At 42.7% G+C, this 26,497-nt stretch overlaps 1 protein-coding gene across 7 annotated transcripts in view; it reads left to right on the top strand.

The window, feature by feature from the left end:
- Positions 1 to 7,966: 7,966 nt before the first annotated feature.
- The window catches only part of APBB2 (amyloid beta precursor protein binding family B member 2), a 184,884-nt gene continuing 166,353 nt past the window's right edge, over positions 7,967 to 26,497 (top strand). For all 7 annotated transcript variants that reach the window (XM_034064728.1, XM_034064731.1, XM_034064727.1 and 4 more), the window contains exon 1: positions 7,967 to 8,084. The gene's annotated coding sequence lies outside the window, so the exon portion shown is untranslated. The remainder of the gene's footprint in view (positions 8,085 to 26,497) is intronic.

Genomic DNA, 26,497 nt, shown 5'->3' with positions numbered 1-26,497 from the left:
ATTATAGATGTTAGCAAGCCACCCTTTTTCCTCTATAAAATACATCTTTCTAGTCTACTCTAGTAGAGGAGAACAATCCCTCATTCCTTCCTCTTTTGTTAATTTATAAACTCTTGGGATTAGTGCTTTTATCTAGAGAGGTAAAATATACATCGCAAGTAAGAGCATCTCATTTTGTACAACGTTTTACTCTAATACCAATAATCATAAAATCATTGAATCATACAATGGTAAGGGTTGGAAAGGACCTTAAAAGATTATCTAGAGTAATAGTTAATAATAATAAATGCTAATCTTGATGTAGCACTTGGATGATCTGTGATAAGGAATTGCATCCCTACTTACCTTTTCAGCCAGTTGATGCTTTCCTGAGATTAACAGGAACCAAGAGTAAGTAAGATGAGCCATGTGTATTAAACTACTGGTTGCAAAAGATGTAAATAGCAGCACCTGACCCTTGCAGTTCACTCTGGAGTACACTACTTTTGTACACTCATCAGGCTAATATGGCACCCAGAGAGCATTCACAGCCTCTCTTCTGGGGCTGCTAGAAGGGTTTACCTTATGTAGCCTGAGCTTCTTGTGAAACAATAAAAGGCCACTTCAGATCACCTCCTGCGCACTGTCTGCTCTTAAGCTGGAATACAGCAGGGAAAAGAAAAAAAAAATGAGGAATGCTGTCAGTCAGTAGAAAGGATATCAAGACAGTGATTCACTGTGCTTTTCAGGTGGCAGAGAGTCACTTCCTCAGGTGCATGGGGTGCTGAGGGAAAGCCATAAGCCACTTCCCAAATACCTCTTTACATCAGTGGTTTCCATTCTCAAGAATTAAACCTTTTCAGGGAAAGAAGGTGCTGAGGAAGGATCTAACTTCTGGACCAAGTCTGTTGTCACCTGTGATCTCTTAACATGGTAGCATGGGTTTGGTTTTTTCAGGGGAATGTGAAGAGCAAATAAGAAGTGAGAGGTAGGGCTCTGCCAGAAGGGAGTAAGTAGCAAGAGTTTTTGTGTCTGTTGGGAGAGGAGAAAGAAGGTGTCTCTTTCTGCTTGCATGACAACAGAGGCACCTCCAGACAAGAACTCTCCCGTGAAGGAGGTTTATTGTGAAATGTTGTCACTCCTCCAGTTCAGCAGCACGAAGTGTTGTACACTATGTCCTGGAGGTCAGCCTCTTCTTTTATGGGGAAGGAAGAGGGGATAGTAGTGATGTGGATAAACCCAACTGTGAAAGGCCTTCCTTCACCCTGCCTTTCTTATGCAAATGGAACCTTTAGCAGAATTTAAAGTAGCTGACACTTTAAATCAGTGAACAACAAAGCCACATCATAAATAAAAGCTGTTTAGCTAACTCATTTACAGAATCCTGAAAGATGCTTGCTTTGTTCCAAACATCTGCTGTGGTCCTGCATTCTTGCTGTATCTTATGAATAGTCTCCTGGTGAAATGTTTCCATCTGATTTTTACATGGATGTTCACCCCCACCATTCTGAAAGAAGCTGCGGTCAGTGTGGCATATTTTCTGAAAACTCCAGTTCCGTAACAAAAACAGGTACAAGCTACCCTGAACTCCTCCTATACATAAACAGGGACATACCACAATGTTTACACCAACTTGTGCTGAAGGATTTATTTCCTCTTGAGTGCACCTATACATGCACACTCTTGAGAAGTGTGGGGATTTTGTTTTTACTTGGAGAAGTGCCCTGAGGTAAAGCCTCAGCTGCAGGCAGATTGTGAGAAGTTCAAGCATGGTTATTCTGTAAGAGCTACGCCACCTTGGGAACAATGCTGGCACAATGCTAGTTCAGTAAGTGAAGCTGAGAACCTGAGGTCCCTGGATTGCCCTGAGACCTGTCTGCCTATCTGGTCCTGTCCTGAAGTGGGCCGGCTCTGCAGGGCTGCATGGGAAAAACATTTTCTGCATTTGAGCCAGTCCCAAACTGTCCTTCCTCATAACTCCTAAGGTCTATGGCATGTCTTAGAGTTACTAGCCACAATATATGTATGTATGTTTGGTGTGCAGCTCTGGCAGGCTGGTGATTCAGAAATGACTCAGATTTCTCAGTGTGACCACAGTCTCACAGACCAAGGTCTGAGCTGCTCTTGCTTCTCCGCTTTGTAATAGCACACAGAGATGTTAAACAGATCCCTTAATCATGCTAGTGGAATTGTGTAAAGTATGTGCTTTTTAAACCACTGAGCTCTTGCCTGTACCAGTTCCTATGTTAATTACAAATTAACAGTAGCTGTTCACTTGTACTTACATGACAAGGCTTTGATTTCAAAATATGTAAGAATGAAAGACTTAATCCCACATTAATAACCACTTTTCCAGAAGTACATCTGGCAGAACGTATCTCTTTGATTAAGTTTAATTCTGTAGCAAAGTATTTTACATGTATATATCACTAATGAAAACCAGTTGTGTTGTACATGCTGCTCTTACCAGCTGGGGGATGCAGCAGTGCAGAGGCCCAACTGCTCTGACTCTGCTGTGGATGTCACTGGTGGAAGGTTATTAGTTTTCCCTCAACTGCAAGCAACTAACATTAAAAACAGAGTGAAACAAGCCCAGTTGGGAAACATCACCCCTTCCATGCTTGCCTTTTGACCCAAGCCACTCTGATAGTACTATATAGTGCCTCCTGTGAATCTTCAGAGGCTGATCTCAGAGCATCAGCAGCAGGGAGAAAGGGAGGCTTTTCTCTCTCTGCTCCAGGAATTTTTCCACACAACACAAGGAGAGTATTTCCACCCCCCAACTTAAGAGGAATGTTTAGGCAGTGTTTGTCACTGGTGGAAAAACTTTTTCTCATGATCAGTTTAACAGCCACTGTTTTGAAGTGTGGGTGTTAAGAACACCATCATTTGGCCCTTAAGCCTTGTTTCAGTGGAGGTGTTTACCGTATACAAAGCTGATAGCACACTGATACAAATCCCTGTCTCAGTAGAGAAAAATATTTAGATGGTGAGAGGAACTACGCTATGGATCAGAAAAACAATGGGACCATATCACATTCTGCTGCTTCAGATATAAATACAAAACATGCTGCTCTTTCCCATGTATGTTTATACACCTAGGGCAAAATTCCCGTTGAATGCATTTGCAGCCTGGGCTTTTCTAGCTGTATTTAGAACATTAGACACCAGACTTCTGTTTCAGAGACAAAGCACTGGCCTTATGTTGCCAGTAAACCTAGTGATTTTAACTTTATCTTAGCTTTCTACACCTCTCAGTTAATGCATACTGGTGCATATGAATGTGTATCTATGTATATGTGGCATATGAGAGGGTTAGCCATTCTGGCTTGAGATGTGGGTTTCCTGACTGCCTCACAGGGAGCTGTACTGCTGCACCACCCTCAGTTACTTGTCAGGAAGCAGAACTGGCAGTGCAGCACTTCCAGGAAAAGTTCCAAGGTTTGAGAGCACCAGGCCTGAAACACAGCAGCTGCCGGCAATGGAGAGATGTTGGCCTGAAACTTCTAAGCTGTGCTTTATTTTGTGCTTTTTTGAACACTGCTTTCTCAAAATATTTGTAGCCTCAAAGGAAGAGGCATTGCAAAATCTCTGTTCTGTTCCTAATTCTCAGCTGTAGAAAAATACTAGTGATCATACGTTTCAGTGTCCATCAGAAAGCAGGTTATACTTCCCATTTTAAGCAGCAAAGGCAAGAGCAGCTATATATTAGCTGTGCAAATGTGAGCTATTCTCTTTATTTGACTACTTATAATTACAGGCCTTGCTCTGTGGCAACTTTTTATCATTTCTGTCCACATTAAATAATAATCAGAGTTTGCTGAAAAGTCGGCTCTGACAGCACCTACTGCCTTGTAGCAGTGTGCCTAAGCAGCTGCTGTAGCATTTAGAAATTGCATTAAGGGCAGCTTTTTCTTACAAACAGCAGCTTTCTCTTGCCCTGCCTCTCCAACTAGAAGGAAGTTCAAAATGAACTGTTTTCCTGCAGTGGTCAGTTGGCATGTTCTCCTATCTCAAATACTGATATCACATTCACCCTGCTCACCTCCCCCTGAACTTGCCTGTAATGATGAAAAAATAAGTGGAGCTGCCCCTGTCTGTATAATATATATACATGATGTAATCAAGAGCCTTCTATGCTTGGGGGCCAGGCCAGACCACCTTTCCTTCACCCCACATGTAGGAAGTCTCAATATACCACTGTATAACAAGCAAGGAAAGGAGAGAACAGACAATTACATCTATTCAGATGGCTAAGAGTTCATTTATAACTTACAACCATTCCTGGATGCAAGACTTTGCATTCCTGGAGAGCTGTAAGAAACCTTGAAATTATCAATCCACCTTGATTGGCATGCCAAGAAATCAGCAAACTGCTGGCCCACAAATTGCCCCAGATTGCACTTGTACCCATATGGCCTTCATTAATGTAGTGGTAACATGCCTAAGAGAGCCAATGCAGTGGACAGTAGATGTCTCCATGAGTATATCAGGAGGCCTTGGTTTAATTCCTGGCTTGATTAAACTACTGAAGTAATCTTACCTGAGACTAATGTCTCACGGTCATTACTTTTCCATAAATAACACAGGGAAGTTCCTCCATGTCAGAATTAGTCTTTTAGGATATGCTTGCCCAGGGACCACTAATGAGACAGGAACTCTTAATAGAAGCAGTACATGTTTTCGTGCAGGTCCTGCAAAGCAATGTGTCAGCAATATATTCTAGCCTGTAATGAAAAATTACGTGCTACAAGTCTAATTCTTAATCTAGCTCTGTGTGCAATGCGTATGGAGTTTTTTTGTCCCTTCTGGAGTGTTACTTGCTTTAGTATTTTAAGATGGAGATGTAATGTCACAGCGAGCTGTGTGAAAATCTTAGAGAAGCAGTTCCAAAAAAATTACTATTCTGCTATAATTGATTTTTCCTAATTAAATTTCTATGTTAAGCTTGGGTTTATGATCAATATATTCAGCAAAATGTTATTTGATGGTATAGGTTCCTCGGAAATACGAAGGTACAGTTGTACCACTAGATGGTACCCTTGCTTATTTCATATTCACCTCTTTCCTACCTTCCTCTGCAATGAGAAACAAGAGATGGGATCATTGGGTTAACTATGTCCCGACACGGACTAACCTTTAAGTAAAAAGCTGTAATATAGAAGAAAGTGGGGGAACAAACCATCAGCTTCTCATCAGCACCGTCAGTCACAAAGCAGGGTCTGCAGACCCGTGCTGTACTGAGGAAGGTCCGGTGCCGGGGGTTACTTGCCAATGGAGCTTCCTATGGACAGTCACTCCTTGCTGCAAAATTGGATGGACTGTGACCAAAAGAAATATGCAGATACAGCTCACAGATAGAAACAGCAAGATGATGATGAAATGGTTTTTATATAAGCTGATAATATAGAAAGGCCTATTTTTCCCCATTATAAATGCTATTTCATGAGATGTTTGTATCTTAAGTACAGAGGCAGTTAAGTGTTCTGTATCTATTCCTGAAGCCATGACTGCATGAACTATTTCATAGTACTTGGAAGTTAACACAATGGATAGCTCTAAACTGAGAGATCTGTGTATTGAGCTGAGCTGAGCCTATGCAAGCAGCACATCCACTCGGAAATGTTTCTGAGATGTCTGAGTGTATTGAGCATCTCTCCATTTATGACATATATGAAAATTCCTTATTAAGTTTCTCCAACACTTCATATTTATGACTCTGCTTACTACACTGCAATCCAAATTCATTATATAGACTATGTAACTAAATGTTATTCATAATTTCAACCGCATAGTGAAAACCACAATGCAGTGCTTTTGCATTTCTCATCAGGGGAACATGAATTTATGAGTGTCATGCTGCCCTGTCAGAGAAATATATCAATAGCCTATTCACTAATAATCTTGGGTAACCTGATAGTTGTCTCACATCTATCCAGCAAATAAAGTGCAAATTCCAGGGAGAGTTCAACTCCAGTATGCTGTCAAAGTGTAAAAGCTTTCCCTCCTTCTGGATGATGTGCTTTGTTGAAGAGGGAAGCACCCTGATTTGCAAATGCTGGAATTTGATAAATCACCTTTGGATGTCTCAGGAGGTCCTCAGTCCTTCTGGAATTGATTGTGATTACGTTTCTATTAAAGGTCATTAGAACTATTTGGAGGCTTTTCTGGAGCTTCATCATAGTTCTGGATCTAAAAATACAAACTGTAAGTTTTAGCTTATAAAAATGCTGCCTTTTTAAACAGATTAAATCATGTCCAATTCTAAGACAAATGGAAAAATGTGGGTGCCAGTACATTCGAGTTGCTAAGTACTCACGTATAATTTCCAGCTGCTTTGTGTTGAATTACTACATCTTTGTCTAGTTTTTGCTTCTTCTTGTGCACCCCTGTAGTACTCATAATTGCATTTTCTTTTTCCTGTTCTTTAGGGTGGTGGATGTCAATCTGATTCTCTCAACCCATAAACATTTCTAATTTTAAGATGCTATGTTCCTATTCATCTTATTGACCCATTCTGTTGCTCAGATCGTGAATGTTCTGCTTTTACCAGGAGCACAGCTGTGAAGCCAGGGGACAAAATACTGAAGAAGGTTCTAGAACACATAGAAAAAATATTCTCTTTCAGATAGACTTGCCATTATAAATGGTGCAGTAAATTTTAAAGTAGACTTGGGCACTTCAATAGGATTACTAAATGTGTTTTCATTACAGGAAAATGAGACTGGCTGTTTCATTATTGTAATCGTTCTTTGACCTCCTTGTATGTCTCTAGTCACTCCAGTACAACACTGTATGTTACTACTGATTGTTTTGCATCTGCTGTCCCAGGGAATTCCTAGCATTGTTAGAATGAGTAGGACTAAAAGGTCTGTTAGCAGTTACAACTTTTCCACTGAGCTATCATCCCGTGTTAAATGTTTTGCTTTAGCAATGAGCAACTTCTTCCCCTGTAATCTCAAAAGCCTACCTTGACAGCGCAGACAAAATCTACGTATTTGGAAGACTTTAAACAGAAGGATCTTCCCATAAGTGTGTACTTTTAAGCATAACTGTCTGGGGTGTTGTTGTGATTCCCTACTTGTCCACCTCAAGATTTGCCTAGGGATTTACTCTCAACCTTACCCTATAGTGCTGAAAGCAGGTAAGAGTAGGGAAGTTTCCAGGACTGGTCCTTTTATTCATTTGTTTTCTGCATTTGAGAACATCCCTTCTGTCCATGCTGGCTACTGAACTCTTCAGACCCATCAGAACAGTGCTGCCTGAAACAGCATGCTGGTGGGAAGTATCCTCTGTTAGCCCATGGCTAGTGGGATTCACTGTTCGTCAGCCATGCAGCATGCCAGGTTGAATGGGGCTTTGAGCAGCCTGGTCTAGCAGGTGTCCACGCCGATGGAACTAGATGACCTTTAAGGTCCCTTCCAACCCAGACCATTCTGCAGGTGTTTGACCCACCCACATCACATGCTGTGATGAGTCTATGTCCAGTGTGAAAAACGATCCATTCTTCCAGGTGGGTCCAACCCTGCTTGGCTATTTACCACTCTGTGTTACCGTCTTAAGAGTGCTGGGATAAAGCAGGTGGCATATGGGGAGTGTCAATGCAACTGCTTCACCTCTATCTGGGTATCAGTATATTTGCCAAGCATAAGCCTGCCGCTTCTTTTTTCCACTAAAAATGGTATTTCATTGCTTTCAGGGGTACACCTGCCCCCACTCACACACCCTACCCCTTCGCGAAGCTCTGCTCTGGGGGTTACCGATGTGCCCCCAGCGCCGATCGCCTGAGGGGACACGGGCCGCGGCCCGGGGATTGGCCCGGCAGTAGCGGAGGCCCCGGCCGCCCCCCGCCCGGTGGCCGGCACGCAACATGGCGCCGCGGAGCACAGCCCCCCTGCGGGCCGCGGCTCTGGGCGGGGGCCAAGGCGGAGGGAGAGGAGGGGCGGTGGCGGCCGGAATCGTTTCCTGGGTAAGCGCAGCGGGCTGGGAAGCGTTTCCGGAAGGTTGGCTGCATCCCGCTGCGGGCTACGGGCGCCTCCGGGACTAGCGGCGCAGTGCGGAGCGGCGCGGCGGGCAGGTACGCACCGCGGCAGGCCGGGACGGAGGTAAGCGAAGGGCAGCGCAGCTTGTCTTGCGGAAAGGTCCCGGTGCGCCGTTCCCCGCGGTGCCGCCGCTCCGGCCGGCCCGTAACCGCTGCGAGCAGGCCGGGGAGGGTCCAGCTGCCCAGGCCCGGGGCGGCTGCGGCGCATCCCGGCCGCAGGCGTGCGGGGCTGAGGCTGCTGCGGCTGCCGGCTCCCATCACCGCCCCGCTCGCGCTGCCTGCTTTCCCCCGCTGTATTGCGGTGCTGGGGCCGCTGCTGCAGGGAGCTGGCTGCAGCCCCGGTGAGAGCGGGGGCTTTCTGACGCGTAGGGACGGCGGCGGGTATTGTTCTGCTGCAGGGCGAGGGAGTTGTTTGGTGAAAAAGCATCTGAAGTGTCAAAAGCTCCTGTAGAAACAGCTTTTTTCCTTTTTCCTGTGATTCTATTAGAGTTGAGCGCTGTGATTCAGCCGTACTTGAGGATTGCAGGCAGGGTTGAAAACGCGAGTGTGCAAAAATACAGCTCTCTGAACAAAGCATGAACCCCGTTTAATTCCACTTGAAGTTCCCAGGAATTCGCCTGAGTCCCGTGACAGCAATGAAGCTGTTGAGGCTAGAAAGAGAATTAATTCAGGCTGAGAAAATGGGAAGTGTAATGGTTTGCGTTTGTCCTTCATTGCTTTGCTTGCTAGTTCGTGGTGGTTTATAATTCTTGGCTGGGCTCCGGCTTGCTAGGGAGGATAAATGCAGATCTATGCTTTAAACACAAAATAGCTAAAATAATGATTAAAAAATCCAACCCTGCACTGGTGCTGGCCTGGTAGGCTTTGTGTGTTGTGGATGTTGTTAGTAGTCATACAGGATAAGAGTATCTGCCATAAGCAGTGTGGGATAACAGTACCTGAAATAGGTTTCAGTATCTGAAGCAGCAAGCTTCCCCAAAGGCCTGCTGTACTGCCCCAGAAGCTGAGGTGTTCCGGTCGCTGCTGAGATGCTGCAGTCTTGCTGTGTCCTCCGTCTCATCAGTGTGCTTCTTGTTTCATTGTAGATTTGACATGTCATCATCCTGCCATCTCATGATCTAGTACTTTCTGAAAGCCTGAATGAGTTGTCTGCCTCAGGTTTAAAACTATTTTCTGCCTGCATGATTACATTTGGTTAAAATAAGTGTGCAGATGTCCTAGCACTTAAAGGGAGAGACATCCTCTTACTGTGACCTTGGGACAAAATCTTGGCTGATTAATTTCCTTGTCTGGAACAGCTAAGCTGAGTGTGGGGTTTTTTTGTGCTTGCTTTACAGTGATGAGTGTTTGATGGAATATTTTCTGGCTTGTATTTTTGGGGGTTTGGGCCACTTAAGGGAAACTGAGTTTTGGAGAGGACTGTGCAGGAGGCAGAATAGTTTTATCATGTGTTATGAAGGATACATGACTTGGTTGTAATGAGAAGGAAGGTTCTTGGCTCCGAAGTAGCAGGAGTGAATGTACCATTCCAGGGAAAAGAGGCATGTAAGCAATAGAGTACAGCAGTGAGGGAATTGTTTTCTAGGCAAGGGAATGCATGACTTGGAAACTGGGGTTATTTCTTTTGTTCTGTTTCTGATTTTCTGTGCTGCAGCTATATTGAGAACCAGTGACAAAACTGGTTTTTGGTGGAGCACTGGGTGGACTCTGCTGTGCCCTTCGTCAGGAGGAATGGTGGCTTCCTTAGGAAATGCCTGAGGAGCCTAGAGCGGGCTACTGCTGTGCTTGAGCTGAAGAGAGTGGTGACTTCAGGAGCTGGTTAGGGAGGAATTTGAGTGCTTGAGATTGCCTACTGTAGCAATTTCTTTATATTTTATTTTTTTTAGCAGAGGCTGTGAGAAACTGAAAGGAATCCTGGTGGATGGTAGGAAATAGTGAGTAATCAACTGCGTACATCTCTGTAGGATAGCAGATCTGTGCTTTTTGGAAGCTCTGACTTAGGTTGTGCAGTCATACTTGAACAAATAATTTGTGCTGAAAACAAACCATACCATATGTGCATCCCTTGCTAGTAGAAGACAAGGTCTTGCCTTTGTTTCCTGTGAGCAGGGAGCTCCGCTGTTAGGAACAGCAGAGCAGATGTGCTGGGTACATTAGCTTGTCACTGACCAAGCTGCTGCTGTCTGCTGCTGTGGAGAAAGTAAAGGCAATGATGGAGTGTGTTAGGCCAGGACAGTGGCAGGAGGGGTGGTGGGGTGGGTGTGAACTCCTGGGGTTTGCCAGGCACGTGTCCTCTCCCCTGTGCTGCAGGTGGGACAAGGCGCAAAGAGGGACTGGGAACAGAAATGCTAAGTTTCCTAGAGGAGGTGAGGAAAGCCTGGCTTGTTTAGCCTAGCAGATGAGGCCTGAGAGGGAATATGATTGCAATCTGCAAATACAGCAGGGATCTAAACACTAGAAAGGGTAGAACACTGTTGGCAAAAGAACAAATGGATATAAACTGGCATGAATAAACTTAAGCTGGAATTTAGACAGTTCCTTCCCTAAAGAGTGTGGTTCTAGAAAAACCTTCAAATGGGAGAAGTGGGAGCAAGCCCTCTTAACTGGCTTTTGAAGATATACTGAAGAAGTTTGTTTCATATGCCTGGCTGTGGCAGTAGGAGATGAGGCTTGATGACACAGGAAGAGCTTTTCTATGTGCTCAAGTTAACTGAAAATAGATTTTTTTTGTGCCAGTGTTTCTTGTTTTTGAAATCTTGCAGAAAAAATAAAATGCTTGCTTTACAATTGGCATTGCTGCTTAGAAAGTTTTGTGAAGTGCTTAGTGGCCACTTTCTGAAATGTTTTGCGAGTTAGTTGACATGTCTTCCCTTCCTCCAAAATAAGTGTTAGCTTGCAGTCACATCTAATGGTGTGGAAATTCCTTTAAGTCAGAAATGTGCAAAAGGAGAATGTAAGTTCATGTGTGTGAGCAACTTGAGCTTATTATCCTTCAGGTTAAAAAGTGAACTACAGAAAACCTTTTTTCCTGCCATTGAAGTAATTTATAAACCCTCACAAAAAAGGAGGTTTTGGGGGTAGCAGACCTAAATGATGTGAACTGAGATCAGTGCTCCAAGCTATGCTGTGGCTGGAGGACTGGAATAAATGAAGTTTAAAGCATGTATGAAAACAAGCCTAGTTGAACTAGTGGTGCATGGGGTTTGTGTTGTTTACTGTTGCACAGAATAGGTGAGTTACCTAGTGTGGTGGCTGCAGTAGTTGAACTGAAACGGAAACATGTAGTTGGTCTTAAAAGTACTGCATGTGCAGTATGGAATATGACCAGCTGCAGATGCTATATAATGGGTCCTGTGACTATTAATGGTACCTGACCACTTCTGAGAGATGTAGTAAGTATAGAAATGAAAGAGGAGCTGTGATGGACCAAACTAGTCTCTCTCTAGCGGAGTGTACTGCACAGTACTCGAGCAAGCCATATAGTGGTTAGTTTTACCTCCAAGGAGCACCTCAAAGATGCCTTTGAGTGCTTCTGCATTATTTCCTTGCGCTGTGTCTGAAAGTGGGTGCCCTGTGCTATCAGGAGGCATGAGGAGCTCTTGCAGGCTGACTTACACTTTAGGCTTATTGCCAGCTGAAATCAAATGTAAGAAAATTAATTGAGGAGAGTTGAAAATGGGTGCAGTTATGATGTGCTTCATTGACTCTGTGACTAGCATCCCTTCTGCAGTTAAAAGGAGACCTTGGGCTATGTACATCTAGTTCATGAGGCTGCCAGTTCCTTTGTTGGCTCCTCCAAAGCCTCTTTGTGAGCTTATGGATGTTTTCTTAATTTATAGCTTTCCTATCTGCCACCTTAAGAAAGAAATGGGATCTTCTTGCCAGCTTCCTCCTGCCTCTGAGCTGGCTGCAGCTCCATGTGCTGATGAGCTCCAGACTTGATGAGCAAGGTCCCAGAACCTCTATGCCTATTTCTCTTTCCTTGTCTCATTAAGGATCTGGGCAGAGAATTTGTCACTGCAGTCCCCAGAGCTTTAAGGAGCAGAGGGTGCTGTTGGGATGCTCTGTGTGGTGTCCTGCTTTAGTTTCTTGGGTTTTTTTAATCCTTCTCCTTCAGCCTGCTCCCTTTGTGATGTGTTGTTCTCTGCAACTGTTGTTTTGTTAGTTTATTTTCTTTTCTTCTCCTTGTGAGCAGATGCCCAGAGAAAAATAAGAACAGGGTGATCTTGTTCAAAACCTCCTCTATAGATGGTCTCTGAGCCTTTGGCTGTTCTCAGCTTGGGGTTGCCAGAGTTGGGTGCAGCCTTTCTGTATTTTGAAACATTTAATGGCTTTCAGTTCCATATGCTTGTCTAGACTTGCCTACAGCCCTCTGGGACCTCATTGCAGCCTCTACAGCCTTTGTCCAGGAATGCTGCTTGTTTGTGGGTCTGGTTCTGGCTGTGTAAAGAATTCCTTCCTTCTGCTTGTTCTCAGCTGGCTTTCTTCATAGAGTTATAGAATAGTTAGGGTTGGAAAGGACCTCAAGATGATCTAGTTCCAGCCCCCCTGCCATGGGCAGGGACGTCTCACACTAAACCGTATCACCCAAGGCTCCATCCAACCTGGCCTTGAACACTGCCAGGGATGGAGCATTCACAGCCTCCCTGGGCAACCCATTCCAGTACCTCACCACCCTAACAGTAAAGAATTTCTTCCTTATATCCAGTCTAAACCTCTGCTGTTTAAGTTTTAACCCCTTACCCCTTGTCCTATCACTACAGTCCCTAATGAAGAGTCCCTCCTCAGCATCCCTGTAGGCTCCCTTCAGATACTGGAAGGCTGCTATGAGGTCTCCACGCAGCCTTCTCTTCTCCAGGCTGAACAGCCCCAACTTTCTCAGCCTGTCTTCATATGGGAGGTGCTCCAGTCCCCTGATCATACTCGTGGCCCTCCTCTGTACTTGTTCCAACAGTTCCATGTCCTTTTTATGCTGAGGACACAAGAACTGCACACAATACTCCAAGTGAGGTCTCACAAGAGCAGAGTAGAGGGGCAGGATCACCTCCTTCGACCTGCTGGTCACGCTCCTTTTGATGCAGCCCAGGATACAGTTGGCTTTCTGGGCTGCAAGCGCACACTGAAGCTGGCTCATGTTCATTTTCTCATTGACCAACACCCCCAAGTCCTTCTCTGCAGGGTTGCTCTGAATTTCCTTTTTACCCAACCTGTAGCTGTGCCTGGGATTGCTCTGACCCAGGTGTAGGACCTTGCACTTGTCATGATTAAACTTCATGAGGTTGGCATCAGCCCACCTCACAAACGTGTCAAGGTCCCTCTGGATGGCATTCCTTCCCTCTAGTGTATCAACAGAACCACACAGCTTGGTGTCATCAGCAAACTTGCTGAGGGCACACTCAATCCCACTGTCCATGTCAGCGACAAGGATGTTGAACAAGACCGATCCTGACACCGATCCCTGAGGGACACCACTCGTTACTGGTCTCCAGCCGGACACTGAACCATTGACCACAACTCTTTGAGTGCAGCCATCCAGCTAGTTCTTTATCCACCGAGTGGTCCACCTATCAAATTGATGTCTCTCCAATTTAGAGACAAGGATGTCATGTGGGACAGTGTCGAGCGCTTTGCACAAGTCCAGGTAGATGACATCAACTGCTCCACCCCTGTCCATCGTCTTTGTAGCTCTGTCATATTGGTCAGGCAGGTGCCTCTTAGCTCTTCTGTGGTAGAGATGGTTAATGATTCTATGTTACGCCAGTCATGATTTTGTGGGCCTCTGTCTTGCTCAGCAAGCTGGCTTTTGACCTGCCTGAAGAGTTGCCTACTTACATATTCTTTGTGTGGAAGGCATTCCTGACCATGAGCGTCCTTTTCCAGGAGCCTGTTTTGGTTCTGTGTGTCCTCTTAGAACAGGAAGATCAGAGCTGTATACAGTTTTCAATATGTAGGTGAACTTTGGGCCTATACAATGGCATAACCATGTTTTGTTTTCTTTCTTAAGGTTTTGTAATGTTTGACTTGCTTTTTGACTGCCAGTGAGTTAATTTCATGAATCTGTGAAATTTTAATGTCAAGATGTTGCTCAGGAGTATGGTCAGTTTGGAATCCCTTTGTTACATGTAGCCACTGTTGTGTGTTTCCCATGCACATCCTCTTATATTTCTTGTGTTTACTTGCATTAGCTTTCCTCTGCAGTGTTGTTAACTCAGACTCCCATGATTGTCTGGAATTCCTCACATCTTGGTCTTGCTACCACAATACATCTTTTTTTTTATTATCAGCAGACTTCCTTCACTCACTGCTTATTCCCCTTTCCTGGTCTCACATGAATGTGCTTAGTTTCCTTAAGAAGCCTGTAGTTTTTCTTATGGAACTTGGTTGAAATCTTTTTGGAAGATATGTCAGAATTAATGGGTGTACCTCTGAGGAACTTGGAGAAGGTTTCTCTCTGTACAGACTGCTGACTCTTCTGCAGCAGCCATTTTCTATTCACCTTCTGCAAAGGATGTTTCAAGTAGGTGGTTGCAGAGCTCTGGCAAAAGAATTTGACTGAAGCATTGCAGAAGGTGCCCTGGGATTGCTAATGGATGCTGGTTTATCTTAGATCTGCCTCATCATAGAGGTCTTGGTTGTGATTGCTTAAGCTGATGGCCAAGGGTTTAATGGTAGCTCCCCCAGTGAGGTGACTGGAAATTAATGTAGGGGTCTGCCCTAACAAAGACAGTGGGTCACTGGCCTCCATCACCTGCAAGATGATGAGTAGACCTTGTGTGGTGGGGTTTTATGCTTTAAAAAGATCAAACTTGATTTAGCTTAAGATCTGAGGTGAACCTTTAAATTATATCTCCTACCATCAAATCCGTTTTCTTTTTTTAACTAAAATGTGCTGAGCTTCCGTCTCCCCTGAGAATGTGCTATGTGTTTGGGTAAGCGTTTAGATGGTGATTTTTACTGCTGAACAAACTTTGCATCTGTGCACTGATTAGTGCCTTTTTAAAATGGTCTGCATAACAATTAGGATGATTAACTAGATGCAGAGTTCTGCCTTTGTCAGTAGTGTGTTCTGCATTTGGTACTGAACACTGATCTGATGAATGAAGTGGGATGCATGAAGTCAGATGTGGTTTACTCTAGGATATTCAGAATGTAAACTAACTTGAGTAATAATGCATTAAGAAAAATAATATGTGACAGAGGAAGGCTTGCTGCAAAATAAAATATGTAATTTTTTCTTCTGGTCTCAATACTAGATAGCCAGTGTCTGTAATTCTCATTTGTTTTAACATACGAATGGTGCTGCTGCTGAAAAGTACTTTAAGCAAACTCCTGGCAGACTTATATTTGACAGTTTAATCTTTCTGACTTCACAATTTAAAAACCTCTGCTGAAGTCTCGGTGGTGTCCTCCCGGAGCTACACCAAAATAGAGTCATACCCTCTGATTTGGTCATCTGGTTCTTACCGTTTGGTTGTCCTTTTCTTCTGTAGAAGTCTAACAGAAATCTTTGTCTTTCCTTCGTGTTTCTTGCTGGATTATATTGCATCCCAGGTAATATGTCCCATCAGCTTTGCCTGCCCTTGGGAATACCCTCCTGGAAGCACAAGATATGCTTTGCTATGATAGGCTTTTAAGCAGTTTTATAGTGTGTTTAAATCTTTTGTTGAAGTTGTGGGTTGTTGTGGGGTTTTTTTTGTTTGTTTTTTGTTGTTGTTTTGGGGTTTTTGTTTCTTTAATGCAAGTGCCGTTTAATTTTCAAAGGCACTGAAAGCGACATTTCTAAGCCACTACTGCAGAATTCAAGTGCAGAATATGTGCTTTAAAATACCCCTTGGGTTTGATATTGGTGCTAAAATGTGTAGAACTCTTAGTCAGAACTGCTTCTTTCAAGTGTTTGTTAGCTGGTTATGGAGGCAGGTTTCCTGGTATAATTATTGTTTATAAAGGACAGATTCCAGAGGGAAGGAAGCTGGCAGGCACTAAATGTTCCCTACCTTTATGAATTAACTTATTTGAACAGAAGAAACTACCATAAAGTTTACATATTTTGTTGCTGTTGTAGAAATATGTAATTCCTTTGCAGTGTTCTTGGGGTAGAAAGCCCTCAAAACAGTTATTAATGACAGTAATTTGGTGTGAATAATACTGGTACAAATGAGTTAAGCCTTTATCGGAAGCCTCACAAGTATAATTTCTCAGATGGGCTGGAGGGAGATGCTGCAAGCTGTTTACTGGCCAGCTGCCTGATTGAGCAAATGAGTTTGACAGTAAACCATCCTATGTATTTAATATGTAATTTCATTATAAGGAACTATAAGCAGACTTTGGGTAAATATGACAACTAATTCATTGCTTTTGTTGCCTTGTTGATTCTACTTGCAAAGTGGATTATTGTTAGGAGGGGATGTTTCTTAGCAAGGTTTTGAATTGTGCAGCTATAGAGGAAGGTGAGCAGAGAACTAGCATGAATGATGAAAGGTAATTGCAAGGAAGAGAAATAAGGAAGAGGGTTGCTCTCACATGGAGAATTTGGTGCTTGCTGGTTTAAATTGGGATTTAAGTGCAGCATAGTGGAAAGATAGTTTAGTTAGGTAGTTTAAATGTGTTGAAGATACACGCATATAGGGCGCAATCTGTGAACTTACAGAAAGATTCATTTGGTAGCAAGTACAGCAGGGAACCCAGGTGTTTGTGATAAACATGGTATCAGAGAAACCTCCAGCATTGTGGGATGACTTTGTTCAAGGCACACAGGATGCCAATGAGATGTGAGCAGGAGAGGCAGGATCTCCATATGATTGATTCCCTGACACCAACCTGGGTGTGAAGAGTGCTGTTTGAGGAGCACGTGGTGTGTCTGGACCAGGCACCCAGGTGAAGCAGCACAGCAGGATGTGCCAGCAGTTCTCTCACGGGACACTTCTGTTGCCTGTGAAATGGCTGGTGCTGTATGTATTCTCTCTGTATCTCTGTGGAGATGCTGGTCAGCAGAAAGAGCCACAAGGGTAAAAGTATCAAGACAGTTACATTTTGGTAACTCCCTTTAATAGAATGATGTAAAGTATTCCAAAGGAATGAAAGCTATTTATGCAAAAGTTTCTTGCTGTTTTTCTTCCCTTTTGAAAGTTTAAATGGCTGTTTTTCCTGGGTGTATAGAGCTGTTTTCCTCTGACACAAGAAAATGTAGGACCAGACAACAGGTAAAGTCTGTGTTGCTGTATCAGCAATGTTAGAGGTCTGTTTTAATGTCTTGAAATGTCTGGGGAGAAGCCCTTTAGCTAGGACAAATGAGTCCAGTGCTGCAATGATGGAGTGGGTGCCTGATTTCTGGGAAGGAAGAGGGGTGATGTGGAGCTGGTGTGGCTTGGAAAAGGCAATCCAGTGCTTGTAGAGGGATCATACCATAGCACTAGCCTTCGTCCCAACTTCATCTCCTTTGTCTTCTTTCTACAGCTCTGCCATACTGCAGAGACCTGCATATGCTGGTGTTTACCAGTGTATACTTATTTGGATAGGTTAAGGGAAACGTTATGAAGGTAATTTCACTTGAATCTGAAAGATAGGGGGAATTAATCTGCTTGGGAAATAACTATTTCTTTGTGGGCTTCTGGTTGCCTTCCTCCCCTCTGCCCTGTTTTTTCCCCACCACACTTCATGGAAACAGTGACACAAGGTGAAAACTGTCAGTAAAGGGAGTGGTTTAACCTAACACCTGTATATGAAAAGCTGCATCTATTCAGGCAAATAAGATTGGGTTGTTTGGGGTTTTTTTTTTGAGGAGTTTGAAGTTTGTTAGCTTAAGATTACCAAACACAAGGAAAGTGACAACATCTGTGTATTTGAATAAAGAAGAAGTTTTCAGTTGTTTGCTTCTCAGCAATGTTTGAGGTTGGACTTACTGCTAGATGAATTTGTAGGCTGCTGACTACCCAAGGATATTGAAATAACTTGGTGACAAAGCAGCGTTGGCTTTAAACGTGCTGTTTAAGCATTTAAGCACATGCAAGACCTGCTAACAAGCCATACTTGACTATATAAATGTGTTTTAACCTTATTTTTATAATCTTTGCATGCTGTTACGTCAGCATTCAGCTAACTGCATTTTTTTGTCAATTCTTGCCATGACTAAACTTTTTCAGTAAAATATCCTATATGTTTCCCTTTCATACAAGTGTGGATTTAAACTTGAGTAAACATACTGGTCCTATATATGCCAAAATACAGGAAGCTGACAGGTAGAGGCATATGAGCATTTAGGGACCAAGTAAGTCTTTCTTGAAAACCAATATAGATGTGTTCTAATGAGATGAAGATGATGCTTTTGTTGGGGAAACTGCATATGTGGTCCCTGGGAAATGTCTTTTCAGCCTCACAGCATGTTGTTATTGTGGTGCCGTAAATTTGCTACAAACCTTTGATGGTAAGGATTGTATAGAAGTGTTCTTTGGGTAGCAGTGGCTCTGGTGACACTGGGAGATGTGGCACAGGAAGAGGCACAGGAGTTGGCAGCTGGCCGCTTGCCATTCTGCAGCACAGTGCTTTGGTCAACTGCTGCTAACCCAGCAGGTAGGAGTGCTAGCTGGGTGGAAAGCATGTTGTGGGATTTATCCAGAATAAATAGCTGATTTTACATGGGTGAGGCTGAAATTCTTCTACTGCATCTCCTTCCACAGCAGAATAGAAACCTGCCTTCCCTGCAATGCTTGTACAAGTTTTTGTGCAAGTGCAAGGTAAAACCTTATCTTACGAAGTTTCGTTGAGTTGTCATGGGTGTCCAGATCTGTATCACTTTGAAAACCTGTTTGAAGACTGATAATCCAAACTTCTCTGAACTCTCCCAAAAGGTTAATGTCAAGGCATTTGGCTGGCTTCTCTGCTCCTGCTCTGTGCTTCTGCATAATCCCTCAAGTGTAAATATAGAGCTGGAAAAAATAGCACTCGATCTGACTGACGGTATTCTAGTTTGCACTAGGTCTTAAATTAAGAAATAAAGAACTTCTGCTGTAAATCAGAAATTTTGAGTTTATAACCCCTTAATTTTTGGCCTGATAAATCCTATTACTCCCAGAAAGCTGATAAGGTTCATCTCTGTAAGTCTTGAGGATGTTTTAAATATGTGGATTATTTAAGTAACATGTGTGCCAAGGTTTAAAATAAGACTGCTAAGCCACACAACATGCCGGCAATAAAAACAGGAGTGGACAGTGTGGAGCTGATACAGGAGATGCCAGGTGACTGATCCAGCTTCATACCGTACTAGTCTTGAGCTTTAGTTCCTGCTGCCTGTATTGCTTTTGCTCTGTACATGGATGGAAGATTCACAGGATGCTGATGTTTGCACTAGTATCGTTAGTTCTTGCAAACTAAATGGAGTCAGTACTGGTTGCAGAGCAGCATTGGGCTCTTGTAGGATGTCTTTGCTTGGCATGTGGTTTTAGCATGTCCCAAGCTTTTCCTGCTGCTTACTGTGAATGCTTGAGAGCTTCTTCAGGCAGCCAGCATTCAACGCAGTGAACTGGGCTTTCTTCCCCCTTTTGGGGTTGCTCTTTGAACTGAAAATGTGAACAAATATTTTTGGCATGGGTATATGCAGCGTGCTGCTGTGGCATGATGTGAAGCGTCTTTGCAGAAGGTGAGCTTGAAAGGAGGTGCTGAAATTCTAGATTCATCATGGTAGAGGATTAAGCTGTATTTGTGTAGATTTTTAAAAACAGAGGAGATGCTCTAAAGAGTGACGCACATACCGTGTGATTCCAGAATGAAGATACTGATGCTCCTAAAGGCTGGCTCAGGAAAGGCGCTTGCTAAAGGGTTCAGGTGGAGGCAGGAGCTAGAACAGAAATAGATGAAGCAGAATTTTAATTACTCAGAGGAGTTAGATGATGAAATGGGCTGTAAAACGCAGTAGTAAAATAAGCCTAAATCACTGGCATGGGATTAGGCACTAACCTTGAAATAAAACCCCATGAAGCAGTGGGGAGGCATGCTCTGTACTAAGTACAACATAAACCCACTTAATGTTTTCTAGGCTTCTTTCTTTTCTCCCCTTGTCTGTTTTAAGGACAGACCTGAGTTTGTCTTGAAATACTTTAAAAGTACCTAATTTGGAAATAAACATATTTTGTTTCACAGAAGTTGAAGTCTGAGTCTTGGAGTTTCACACACAAGCTATGTTCCTTTGCATTTTCTTGGCCATTCCTAATATAGTAGTGTGTGTAACTCTTATAATTTCTAATTCAAAAGCATAAGTTAACTCAAATGCTTTCACAGTGCAACAGGAAGCTTTAAAAGGTCTTGAGACACCCTGTGCTAAGCTTGTCAAATGGCCACAGCTGGTTGGTAAAAACAGATGATTAAAAACTAGTGTTTTCCAGAGTTGTGTTGAGCTCATAGGTATGCCATGTTTCTTCCTCTCAAAACTGTGGGTGAAAGAACCTTTTCTTGCAAGCAGAGCAGTGCACACATGAATGCTTTGATCTGCTGGAGGCAGAGATAGAAGGTATCTGCGCACCATAAAGAAAATGGTAGCAAAATTATTGGTGCTCTTGAAATGGATGTTTTCGTAGTTATCAGCTGTAACTAGAAAGCATTACTAGCAAGAGCTCAATAAATGCTTAAAGCAAAACTGTTTCTCTAAAGGCCCTTCAGTTGCAGAGAACCTCTCAGTTTTGCAAGGTGAGAGTAATGCAACTGAAGCAGATTGGTGGCTACTGAAGATTGACAGAGGCAGAGCACTACAGTGAAGTAACAGTGTGGGTTATTATTTAAACAAAAATAGTAGGAGCAGGTATTTAAAGAAAGAAAAAAGGCAACTCAGTTGGTAAGTCTTAACAGTAGCGCTGTTAAGAAGCACCAGAGATAGCTTCAGAAATTGAACTGTTATTGTAGAAAAGTTGCTCATTTTAAGACCCAAGATCAGGAAACTTGCTTTCTTGCTTCTGAACAGGAGAAATTTTAGGAGACTTTTACATGCTTAGTGATATTTCATGGTGTAACAAAAAAAAAGTCTGTTTAATACAAGCTTTTTCTTAAAACCAAAGGTAAAGTGCAAACTATTTATAATCTTAGAATGGTTTGTGTTTTGTTTTTTTTTAGTTAGATGTTTTAAAGTTGGATGTTTTAAAGTTAAGAAATGGCATGCTGATGAGATGTCAGCAAGCATAAACATTTAATGTATATTAGAAATGAGAAGTTTTGTCTTCAGAAGTGAATCACAGGCCACTATAGGAGAAAAGGGAGAACAGTAAGTCTTGTCTTGACTTCTTTTTCGTGCATCCTAAATGAAGTTGTGTAGGTAGATGCTCTGTTCTGCCTCTGTGCTCGAGCTATCTGTGAGGAAAAGTTCCTCAGTTCCTCAGTGTTAGGCTGCTCAGAGGTGTGACCTATAATAATAATAAAGTCTTATGGGGACCAGGAAACTTGCAGAAGTGGTGCAGAAATGGGCTTAAAAGTGGCCAGCTGAGGTCTGTGCTCTCAGCCATGTCTGTTATAGTGCTTCATGCTATCATGAGGTAGCTAGTGTGTGATGTCAGACCTGCTCCTCAGCTTTGCAGATGAAGTCCTGCTGTCCTCTTTGGTGTGGAGGTGTCCTCCATCAGGTGAGACCAAGGCTGGCTTTACATCTGAGGAACCTAGCAAAAGAGGCACAAAGGCCAGGCAGTGTGACAGTCCCCCAAAATACTAATCGTGAGATGTGAATATCTTTAGCTGTATTACTTTTTTGCACTGAAAACTCTGAATGCAGGTTGCATGTTAATAATGGTCATGCTGCCGGAGGAAGCCTCTGGTTGCCACTGTTCGGGCAAGCGGCACATTTTGGATTTTACTCCTGTGAGATGATGATTGACTGCTGGCCTGTGTCACAAGGGCAGTAAAAAGTGTCCTGGTGAAACCTGTGTTAGGCATGTTTCAGCTAGGATGCCAGGCCTTTGGGGCTTGTCAGTGTGCACCTTGTTTGCTTCCATGGGCCTCTGATGCCCCTTCTGAATCAAAAGCATTATTGTCCCAAAATGCCTTAAAAAGAAAGGTGAGAAGCAGGGTGTTTCCAGTTGTTGATTCTCTGCCTCCCCCCTGAAAACAAGAGTTTTTTTAATGAGGAATAATTACCATTTTCCTTTTCCGAGTAGGGCCATTTGGTGGTACAAAAGCCACTAGTCTTTTTTTTTTTTTTTACAGGAGCTAGAAGTGATGATAGTATACCAGACTCTTCCAGGTTGCTTTTATCAGAAGGGATCTTCCTGTCTTAATATTCACTGGTAATCATTATCATTTAGGTCCCTCCGTCTTTTTCTTCAGAGGAAACAAATCCTTTAGCATGCATCCTTGTTTTGTGTGTGTCACTAATTGCTCTTCTCTTTCTGTAGGCTGTGGCCAGCCACCAGATTTGGGATTGTGGTATTATCATTAAGAAACTCTATTGGTGTTTAATCACATATATGCTATGCTTCTGAGCAGTTATGAGAAGGCTTTTACACATTGCCTGGGCATCCCAGCATGTGTAGTGAGAATAATACTTGAGATTTTATGTGCATTTCTGACTGACTGCCCTTAAGACTGGCATGTATGTGGAAGCCTTCAGCATACAGAGCACTGACTTGGAATATATAACTAGTAGAGCTTTACTCTGCTGAATTCATTCTCATGTTCTCAGAGACCTGAACTGCCTTAAATTTAGTGGCTGAATTTCCTGTCAGTGACCCTTTGTACAAACATACACTTGTGTAGCTGGGGACAGCTGTGCAGGGTTGCTGAGGAAGAGCACTGTGTGACGCCAGCTGAGCTGGAAGGTCTCATATGTCCCTTCCCTGTTATGGAATGGCTTGGCACTTCCTCCCAAGGCTTGTGGCACAGTCGTGCTTCCCTGCAGTTAGTTGCTTGGCTAATGCCCCGTATTGGTGGGTGTTGGAGATAGAAATGCCACTGCTCTGGATCAGGTATTGTGTGAAGAAGTGAAATTAACAAGTATATTTTGTTAAGGAAAATGTGGATTTTCTTGGGTTTTTTTTTGTGTTGGGAGGGAAAGCACAAACTTTGAATTTCTGTTTCTCAGCAGACTGCTAGTTCTTGGAATAAGCGAACCAGAAGCTGTAGAAAAAGCTTTTATTTTCTTGGATGATTAAATATATTGCATATTCTCAACATATACATCATCCCTGTTTGTAATGAAAGAACTTCATGGGCATTTGGGTAGTTTTGTGTGTTTGTTGATTTAGGTTTTTTTCAGGTTGTTTTTGAACAGATTTTAAACTTCTGCCCTGGGCAATGAAGTATTGTATTTCCATTCTTTGCATATTTCTTGGTTTTGATTTTAATAGAATATGAACATGTGCATAAGCCATTTATTTTCCTAAATGGCAGCAGGCCTGATGTGTTTGAAGCAGTATTGTGTGTTTACAGAAATGCAGTCTTTTGATATGTAAAGTTTTAAAACTTATTAAAGGAAAGAGTAATTAAAACTATGGATGGATGATGGGACAAAGTGCAGCATAAATATATCCCTAGGCAGGCTGTGCTAGAGTAAATGGTCATTTTACCATTTTGTTTGATTTGTTTTTTTGATTTTTTTTTTCTTCCCCACTCTCACCTTAAAATATGAGTTAGGATAAATATATTGACTTTATCTGCTCTTTAATAAAACATTTCTTATGGCGTGAAGTGGGAAATGCTAAACTAGAGGAGTGGGTCATTAGAGTTACAAAGCTCTTGATGGTGTGGCTAAAGGGGAAATAACAGAAAAGGATCCCTGTAGGCTGGGGAAGACTAGTGATGGTGGTATTGCCACAAAAACTTTAGCAATCGGAAGTATTAGGAATGTGCAAAAGATGTGTTAATCTTGATGGTATTAAATGAGATATTGTAGACCTCTAGATGTATCCAGCCATGATACGGTGTAGTGTAGAAGTCTTGTCTAGGAAGAAATGAGTCTTTTTGATAACGAGAATGATAATTTTAAGCCCAACTCAGCATAAGGCTCCTTATTCTGAATGCGTGCATTGGCTTTGCCTCAGGTAGTACTCAGCATTTTATGGGGAGATTATTGGGTTTCTGGGATTTCTTGGCTCTCATTTTCTTTGGTCTTTCCCAGTTTCCCTTCCAACTCCACAGCAGTTTTCCATTTTTCTTAGCATGCTTCTTCTCTGTGAATTCATACAGTACTCCTCTTTGTGCTCATGGGTCTTGAAAAGCTAATCGAAATGAAACTTTGCTAGTTGTCTTTGGAACTGGCTCTAAGGATGACTGGACTGGCTTGCTCTGCCTGGGAAAGGGGACAAGTGCTCTGTATTTCCTGGACTGATGCTGGCTGTGTAGTTTCCCAGGCTCTGGGTGAAGCTTGCGATTTGGTCTCTCAGATCTTACCAGGAGGTGGATTAAGAAAGCATCAGCAGAATTTTGATTTTTCTGTGCTTGCTGAAAAGGCTTTGGCAAGGTCTTTACTGCATACATAACAGTATGTTAAATACACAAGGCTGCATAGTAAATTTCTGTTTATTAGATGCTATTGTTACCTGAATATAATTCATAGGTTGTGCTTAACCTAAAGTCCATGTCTGTCCCCCCTGCCCTTCCTAGTTTGGGGCTTCGTTTGTGTTTCATAGTTGTCTTTAAAATGCCAAACACCATCTCCCTCCCTGATTTTTTTTTAATGTCAGTATAGCACTACTGTGGGTAAGTGATTGCATCTTGGAACATAGTGCTAGGGAAGGGTGAGCAGGCCTAGGAACAGTTAAGATTTTCTTGCTACCACCCTTCCCTAGTTCATGGTAGGTAAGTTAGGAGATGCCTATTCCATCTCCATCCCATAAAGACAGGGAGTCATGATCCATGTAGTGTCTGTTCTTGTTCCTTGCAGACCTGCATAGCAAATGAAGATGGCTCTGTAAAGTAGACAGGGACAATATTAGAACAACGATGAGGGATGGCCTCCCTAAATACTCTATGGTATTTAAAATCTTAATGTCATCAATGTGAGATTATATATATAGTCATTGGTGAACCTTTTATTCAAGTGGTAAGCTCTGTGTTAAACTCAAAAGAACAGCATAGAAGTATGTTCTTATTCTCTAAAGGAAGGCTTTTGCCACCTTTGTTAATGGTGTATGGTATCTGTCTCTAAGTAACCTGTTGGAACTGGGGTGAGTAAAGTAAGACTGTGAGCAGGAGTAGTAACTTTGGATTGCTTATGACCAGAAATTAAATATGACATTGTGTATGGTTAATTCCGTAAAAGATGTTTCCAGGATCCTCAAAGACCTTTGGATCTGAATGGCTTGGGATGAAGCTACTAAGTTACAACAGGGACTTTGATGTTCTGGAAAAATATTTTTACCTGCTAGAAAAATATTTTGTGGGTTTTGCTTAGCAGTGTCTGATTCTTTGTCTTTGCTTTTGTGTTTTAAACACTACTTCGATGCCTGCAGAACTTCTGTTTTGGCCTGCTGATGCTAATGGGATAGATGGGCTGAAGTACTTCCCTGTGATCCAAGTGGGGCCTGAGTGATGTTTGAAAGGCCTGTCACTTTGTTCTAAGAATTTATGCCTTTTCCCTTCGCAGATACTGCAACGTCTTGACACTGGGTCTTTTGCATCTTGAAGAGCACAAGCCAGAGACAGCTTCACTTTTGCTTGAAGTCTCTGGCTCTAAGCTGGTTTGGCTTCAGGCTGACAGCATCTAAGGAGCAGCCAAGCTGGAGCATTTTTTTGATACTTTTTCTGACAGACAGTGTTGCCTTTATAGTTTCAGGATATTGTTTTTCACATGTGTGCTATTAGTCCTAACGGTTCAGCTGGTGCTTCTTTAAAATTGATATATATCCAAGAACCAAGAGAAACTACTTGTCTGAGGAGAAACTGGAGACTGAACTAGACTAGTGAAATACTGAGGTCAGGATGTTCTTCAGATGAAAATGTTAGCTTTTGACAAGTAGTATGTTTTTATAGCAAGAATACAGCTCAAAGCTGACTGCAGTGGATTTGATGAAGAGCAGCATTCAGGAAGAGCATGGCTTTGTGTGGAAGGCAGGAGCACAGCAATGGAAGTTTACTAATGGTTTTTGTACATGATTAAAGGAGGGCTGAGGCAGGGGAGCTGTGGCACAGAGCAAAAAGGAGGTGTAAGTACTTGTGTCATGTGGGTCTATTCCAGTCTGCTTTGGTGGGTCAGACCATAAACTTCTCTCACTCTGAGTTTTGCTTCCTGCCAAGGAAAACGTAAACTTGCAGTGGTGTTTGAGGATTTTCGGTACAGATGTACCCTTTAACTGCAGTCAGGACAGAACACCTCCCTCTTCCATGTGCAGCCTGTGGTAGCAATTCTTGTGTCACTGTGTGACCAGAAATACAGAATAAGATGAATAAAAGCTTTCTTGCTGTATTTTTTTTCCTCCAAGTTCAGATGGATGGGAAAGTTCAATGTGGCTGATGAGTTCTGATGTATTTGTTTTGGAAAAAAAATAAAAACTGTAAGGTTTCTGTTATCTT

Source organism: Melopsittacus undulatus, chromosome 7 (assembly GCF_012275295.1).
Source record: "Melopsittacus undulatus isolate bMelUnd1 chromosome 7, bMelUnd1.mat.Z, whole genome shotgun sequence".
In the NCBI taxonomy this organism is placed as follows: domain Eukaryota; kingdom Metazoa; phylum Chordata; class Aves; order Psittaciformes; family Psittaculidae; genus Melopsittacus; species Melopsittacus undulatus.
This window is presented reverse-complemented; position numbering and strand designations above follow the sequence as displayed.